This window comes from Oreochromis aureus, linkage group 17 (assembly GCF_013358895.1).
Source record: "Oreochromis aureus strain Israel breed Guangdong linkage group 17, ZZ_aureus, whole genome shotgun sequence".
NCBI classification, from domain to species: domain Eukaryota; kingdom Metazoa; phylum Chordata; class Actinopteri; order Cichliformes; family Cichlidae; genus Oreochromis; species Oreochromis aureus.
Window position 1 is genome coordinate 4,603,458 of NC_052958.1, and position 7,820 is coordinate 4,611,277.

Genomic DNA, 7,820 nt, shown 5'->3' on the forward strand with positions numbered 1-7,820 from the left:
CGGCGGGGGGCCTGAGCCGGCACCAACTGATCATCCTGCAGCACATGTGCCGGCTTAAGTCTGTCAATAGAAACAGTCTCCTGACGACCCCCAAAGTCCAAAAGGAAATGCTTCCGGCCCGGTTGAATACCCCTAAAGGGGCCGTCATACAGTGGACGCAGCGGAGGCCTATGAGCGTCATGCCTGACGAAAACAAACTGCGAAGAGTCCAGCGACCTCGGAACAAAGGTGTTGGGCAGACAATGGTGCACTGGGCCAGGAAGAGAAAACGAGTCTCTCGGGGACGGAGAGACAGCACAGAGGAAGCGAAGCACGGGGTGGGCTCTCAGGCAAGAATTCCCGGGGACCCGGAGGGGCTGACCGAGGACAAGTTCAGCCGGGAAACCCGAGGTCTTCTTTAACCGCGCAGCGCAACCCCAGTAAAACCCATGGAAGGCGGTCAACCCAGTTGCCATCTGTGAGAGAAGCACGAACGCGCCTTAAGCGACCGTGGAAACGCTCGCACATCCCATTGGCCTGCGGGTGGTACGCAGTGGTTCAGTGGACCTTGACGCCCAGGCCGTCAGCCATGGCAGACCAAAGCTCGGAAAGCGAACTGGGGCCCCTGTCTGAGGTGATGTCGGCAGGGGACCGAAACGCTTGAAACCCACGTTGACAAAAATGCCCTGGCCACTGCTGCTGCTGTAGTGGGCGCCAGAGGCACCGCCTCAGGCCAGGGGTTGTGCGGTCCACCACAGTCAAAAGGTGCGTGAAACCTTGTGACTGCGGCAGGGGACCAACCAGATCCACATGTACATGATCAAAACGCCTCCCTGGAACGCGGAAGGATTCGAGGGCGCCTGTGTGTGCCTATGGATCTTAGCGGCGTTGGCATGGGATGCAGGCTGCTGCCCAGTCTTTCACCGATTCTGAAGGCCCGGCCAAACGAACCTAGAGCTGACCAGCTTGACCGAGGCCCGGACGCCCGGATGAGAGAGGGCGTGTACGGAGTCAAAAACGCGACGACGCCACGAAAGTGGAACTACAGGGCGTGGTCGGCCGGTGGAAACGTCACAAAGCATGCTAGGCCCGCCGTTCCACACGGGTCTGTCCTCCAGTACAAGGTCCGTTTGCTCAGACCGAAGGGCAAGGACGTCCGGGTCCGCCCGTTGGTCAGCGGCCATAGCGTCAAAGTCTATGCCAACATAAACGGGAGAAACCAGCGCGCGGGATAGACAGTCAGCCACGCAGTTGGACTTACCAGCCACGTGCTGAATGTCAGTTGTGAACTCGGAAAAGGCTGCCTGCTGGCGCCCGCTCCACGGGTCAGAGACCTTGGACATCGCGAATGTCAAGGGTTTATGATCCACGTACGCGGTGAAACTCCGACCCTCTAGAAAAAAACGAAAATGCCGGGTCGCGAGGTGCAGGGCCAGCAACTCCCTGTCAAAAACGCTATATTTGCGCTCACTGTCCCTAAGCGTGCGACTGAAAAAGGTTGCCAGACACCGGAGACCCACTGCGCCCACCGCTAGCGGCAACAACAAAGGTCCATTGGAAATCCCGACCATGAAAACAAACAGTCACGAACCTTTCCCCAAACGTTGCGATGGGAGAGCCATTAGCCGCAATAAGCTGCGGTCCGCAGCCCGCTGCTAAACTGTCAGCGCCGGACGGGGGAAGGAGGCTCTTCTGGGAGCGGAGTCGACCAGGAATCGCTCTCCGGGCGCGAGTCTTCTATGAAGAGCAGTTTTCTTTATCGCCAGCGGTCGCGGCCGCTACAGCGCCGCTGTCGGGGCCCGTGTCCCAGGGTCGGAAAAGCACAAGGCAGCAAGCAGCGGCGCGCTCTGGGGCCAAAACGCTGATGGTAGAAACAGAGGTCCCGTCCACTGTGTCGCTGTGCCGCGACCTTTGCCGCCAGCGAAGGAGCGGACACGTCGGGGCAGGTCAGCGGGGAAGTAGAAGGCGCCGCCGGCGAGGCTGGAACTAGGTCGTGATCGTGGAAAGCGCGGGTAGCCAAGAGAATACGATCCGCGTCCTCAGCCAGGGAGCGATAATCCTTCGTGCCCAGAAGCGGAGAGTTGGCGAGGCCGGCTCTCATGGCCGCCGGCAGCTGTCGGAGGAAGATGTGGGCGAACAGGAATCCCCCGTCGTCCGGACCGAGAAAGGACAGCATGCGCTCCATCAGTTCGAGAGCCGTACCGCCACCCAGGCCTGAGAGGGAGAGGAGCTTCTCGGCTCGCTCTGCGTCGGAGAGGGCATAGCGCCGAAGAAGCAGCTCCTTAAGGGCGGCGTACTTCCCTCGGGCGGGTGGGTCCTGGAGGAGAGTCAACGCACGCCACCACCTGGTGATATTTCGTGTCGTCAGCCGAGATGCCACGAAGGGCGAACTGAGCCTCCACGTGCACGAACCACGACGGGGGATCGTGAAGCCAAAAGTCCGGCAGCTCGAGCGGCACAGCAAACGCAGCTGCAGCCGGAGGCAGAGGGCTGGCGGCTGCTGATGCATCCATAGCGGAGTCGGTGCCACCATCGGACTGCAGCATATTCGAGTCAGGGGTCACCAATGTGGAGGTAAACACAGACGACACGAGAGCTCTCGATTAACACTCCTCGTTTATTCCTCATCACAACACAACTGAACACTTTTCCCTCCAAAACATAGCAACAACACTTCCTGAGAACTGGGTGTGAGTGGAGCCCTCCAGTGGTCCACCACAGTATAAATGTTTCCACCAGGCTTTAAGAACTGGTACGGTTGAATCATATTCCTTCACTAAAAACATTAGAGGATGATCTCAAACTTTAGAGAACTTTACCTAAGAGTTGTCACCATTAAAATGATCACTGATCGCTAATAAATGCTCTCTTGCTTGGTTTAAATGACTAGGCTCCAACACTCCAAAACTCTACAAAAATCAAAACACAACAGTGATGTCGATCTACCAAATTTTTATCACTACTTCTTATCCAATAGATTGCTATATGTTTCAAAATGGATTAAACCAGCAGTTTCCAAACTTTTTTTGCTGGGCCCCCCTTTGTTTTACAAGAAAAATATCCCCCCCCCGCGCGCGCGCACGCACACGCACAAACACATCCTCCAACCACACACACCCATATTTTGCTCCATTGCGGTTTATTTCACACCTCAAACATTTAGTAAACAATTAAGCAAATACAAATAATCTGCAGGTAGTAAGAAAATAAACTAGTAACTCTTTTACGCTGCATCCGCACGTACACGGGTGATTTTGAAAACGCAGCTGTTTCGTCCACAGGTAAACGGCGTTTCGATTCACCAAAAACGGAGATTTTTTAAAACTCTTTCTTTGCGTTTATGTGTGGACGAGGACTACAGAGTTCATCACGCAACCTCAAAGGTATGTGCCCTTTTCCACGTCACGCTGTGCGCGTTATTGTTTACATGAGATGAATTGCAGAATGGCAGATAGTCAGATTAACAGTATTTTGTCTCTATCTGCAGGTTTTACACGCTTACATATACACAGGCAGTTACTGTCCCTCCATTTAGAAAGGCAGAGGCGTCACGGCGGAATTATCTTATGTTTAGTTGTTCTTTTCCTGTGTAATAATATTCAACATTGCTATCAATACATTTTTCAGAAAATGCCTCTCTGTGCAAAATGGGTTTAAAAACATAAACAACTGTAGGATACCGTTTGTCCGTGATTTGAACCCAGGGAACAAATCCTGGCAGGATCACCCTGATATTATTCGTATCCCACTGTAACTTTACTGTTTAAAGAGCTAATATCTCCAAAATGTCAGGAGTAGTTATTTATTACAACAAGTGTTTGTGAACTAAAAATCAAGAATGTGGGATACTGTTTGTCCGTGATTTGGAGAGCGCTGCAGCGCTGCTCCCGATGCAGGGAAAACCAATTATGCACCAATTATACCTACCTTGGCACTTGTGCAGGTGAAACCAAAGGGAAAATATGCTTCACCATATTTTCTAGTCTTTGGCTTAGAATGAAGTTGGTTTGGAAACATATTCAGCTATGCTTCATCTCCTGCTTTGCGTTTGTGTGGGCGCCCCGTGCTAGCGTTGTTTGGTTTTTTTTCGCTTTTCATACCGCGCCCCCCCTGCAATGGCTCTGCGCCCCCCCTAGGGGGCGGGCCCCACACTTTGGGAAGGTCTGGATTAAACCAAGCTTATTAGGCGTCCCATGGCTGGCTACAGTATTGAGCATCATAACTGCTTTAGACCCCTCAACATAAACACTTCTCTGACAGCCTGGTGGGAATTCTTAAAAATAACTTCTTAAAAATAACTAAATCTTCACGTATCCCATGTAAACTAACACCCATTTGGAACGATTCAGAAATTTGTCAGAAAAAGAAAATACTGAATTTTTCACCATGCCACGAGAAAGGGATAAGAAATCTAGAACATGTTATACAAAAAAAATTATTTGATTTGAAGAACTTTTATCAAAATATGGGATAAGCAATAATAAATTTCTTGGATATCAGTAGCTGAAATCCATCATACAGGACAAATTCAATCCCAATCAACTGAATCTAGAAAAATCTACTTGGGTAATAAAAATAAATATTTGCACCCTCAGATGGTGATCAAAAATAAGTAAACTTTTATTTAAAACTAATGAATCAATTTCCCTCCCAACCATAAAGTGGGAGCGAGATCTTTCCATCAGTCCAGATCAAAACTTCTGGACACAAATATGTTTAAACACCTTCAAAATAATTAAAAGCCCCAACTTAGAACTTATACAATATAAAATTGTCTACAGAACAAACTATACAGGACAAAGGTTCTTGCAAATGGGTCTCACACACTCAAATATCTGCACCCATTGCAAAGACAACTCTGCTGACAACTATATGCATGTTATATGGTCCTGCACGCCTGACCTATCCACATAGTTTAGTCACTGTATCCCAACCTCATCCAAGCTGTAGCTGTGCATTATAGGTGATACATGTGAAATAGATACAAGTAAATACATCACGTATACTACTTACTTCCTTATGCATCGCTCCACGTGTGACAAACCTCAGTGTGATCATGTTTAAACTAATGTTTTTGGATACTGGTGCCAAACCGGTACTTTTGAAACGGTGCTCAAACCGGTGCTTAAAGAATGGAGAACACAAAATTGGTCCAAAAACCTCTCATGTTCAGCTGTTTTTTTTGTAAAAATATAACAATGTTAGCCTTTTCTGCAGCTATAGGGCATATATGGTGTCACTCTTGGCTGGAAGCAGTGCTTAAACAATGGAAAAAACACAAACTTTGTCCAAAAACCTCTCATGTTTAACTGTTTTCCACTTTTTCTTTGGTCATTTTAGCCTTTTTGGCCAGGGTGAAGGGAGTATCTGCCATCAAACAAGAAGACAGCCGCATGTAACTACAACGGTGTTTGCTAGTTCACCTTACATGCATTAATGTAATAATGTGGTTAGCCTACTCAACGTAAATTACACACGAACAACATGAAGCTACTCAGGCAGAGAAGAACGGCTGCTGCTGCCATCATCATCTGTCATCATTTCTGCTACACTGACAGGGCTAGGGGCCAGGACTCTCCTCTTCGGGTTTTTGGGGGATGTTGCTAACTCCGGGTCCGATAACAGGCACCACACCCGCAGTAGATGTGCACGGCGTGAGGTCTCGCAGCAAGCTATCAAACATGGCGCATTTCTCGGCTTTAAAAAAAAAAGCTATGCGTCGCCAGGTGTTTCATCAGATTTGAGGTGTTACCTCCTTTGACAGTATCACAGTATCACCTTAAAGCACTTGTTGCAGGCTGCTGAGTTTGCATCTTTTGCTGTGAAGTACAGCCAGACTTTTGATCGCTTCGCCTTGGGCATTTTTAATCTGTAGCTCTACTCTAAAAGAACGTACGTACCTGGACCCGCCTACTATCCTCGGAAACGTAAAATGATTGGCTAGAATTGGCTCAGGAAAAAAAAAGCACCGAAATAAAGCACCGAAATGTGCGCTGCTTTTCGGTCTGGTTACTACCGTTTATGTCAGAACCGGTGCAATCATGGCACCAGACACCGGTACCCATCCCTAAAGGGGAGGGTCAATATGTGTGCATGTGTGATATATGTGTCTCTGTGTCAGTAGTGGGTTGATGGGTGAGTGAGTGACCAAATGCAAACAGTGTCGTTCTTGGATTCCTAGAGCCCTGGGACCTTGATCTTTCTGTGCCCCGGCATGGGTGGCCTGTGGGACTCCCCCCCTTGGCCTTGGGCGCCCCATCTAGCGCCTTCCTCCTTCTCCTGCTGGGATGGGTAAGCAGATATCGCCGAGATGTGTGGCCTGAGGTCTTCAGTACTCTTGGGGGCTTCGGATGGCCTGGTTCTCCCGGATCCATCTCTGTCTGCTTCTGGCTCCTAGGTGGCGTTATTGCAGCTTCCCACCCACATTTTTAAGTACATTTTGTGTCAAAGACACAAACACACTATCTTTCTCTCTCTCACACTCACTCACGCACGCACACACACACACACACCACAAGATTGTTGATTTATGTACCTGTGCACTTTTTAAGTTTTGCGCTCCAGGTGCTGAATATTTGTGTTGTTCTTACAGATGTGGCAGTTGGTGATACACTGTGTATTTCTATTTATTGTGTCCCCCGCCCCCTCTTTTCTCCTGTCTTTCCTACCTTATACGTTGTCACAGAGTATACTACATATAAAGTAATAACTGAAATAACACAAATCGAAATGAAGAAATGAGCAGATAAACCCTGAACAAGAGGAGCCTATAGAGAACTTATAGATAAGCGAAATGTGTTTGCCACAACAGTGCATGCAGATCATAAATTTGATTGCAAATGCTGCCAGACAGGACAAGACAAAAACAGAAAAAGAAAAAAGAAATTCACTATTTTCCTGTACATTTGAATGTAGAGGTTCAACACAAGGCATATTATTGAGATGCCTTTGTTTTAAATATAGAAATCTATGCTAATAGGCATTAATATCACAAATAATAAATACTGAATGGGATTATTTCTGTACCCTGTGGTGAGCTTCCTGCCAGCCTTGAGGACCTATGTGGGTACTACTTTCTTTTAGTGGGTTGTGTCGCCATCTTGTGGACATCTCTATACCAACTCTTAACTAGCTTTCAAATATTTTTTCCATCTCTGCACAAGACAAAAGAAATTTTAAAGTAATATTCTATTATCTTTAAATATATGAACATGACATTATGTTGACTGGACTCTCAGACTGTGTTTTCACACCTATAGTTATTTTACTGTGGCCCAAATCAGCTATAGCTTTTCCATGTGGTTTGGTTTGTTTTACCCACAGAGAACCAAGTGAACTCCAAGTGAAACAAAATGCATCACTGATGAAGGCGATGTGTTTTGGACTATTGGAGAACACAGAAATTACCCTAATTTCACAGATATTTGTACATTTATAGTACCTTGCCACATCCCAGAGTTATTATTAGTCCTTTATGTATCCAGGTAAAAAAAAAAATGTCATTTCCAAGAGAGACCTGGCAACAGAGAACACAAAGCATATGCGGCTATGGGAAGTTTTTTTTTTTTTTTTTTTTAAAGCTCAAACTTAAAACATACACCTGGTAGTTGGTTCAGATTGAAGTTCGGATCTTAAACAAACCCCATTTGGAACTCCAGTGCACCAAGACCTTTTGGAGGTGGTGGTTTTGGTGCAGCTTTTTTGGTCTGTGTGACAAAGTGGATGAGCAGTTGTAATGCTATCCATTTGTCCCAGATGTGTTGACCTTTTTTCAGTCTATTAGCGTCAGCCACGCTAATAGAGGATGTACATGCTTGACTTAAATCTTGTCGATTTTAAAG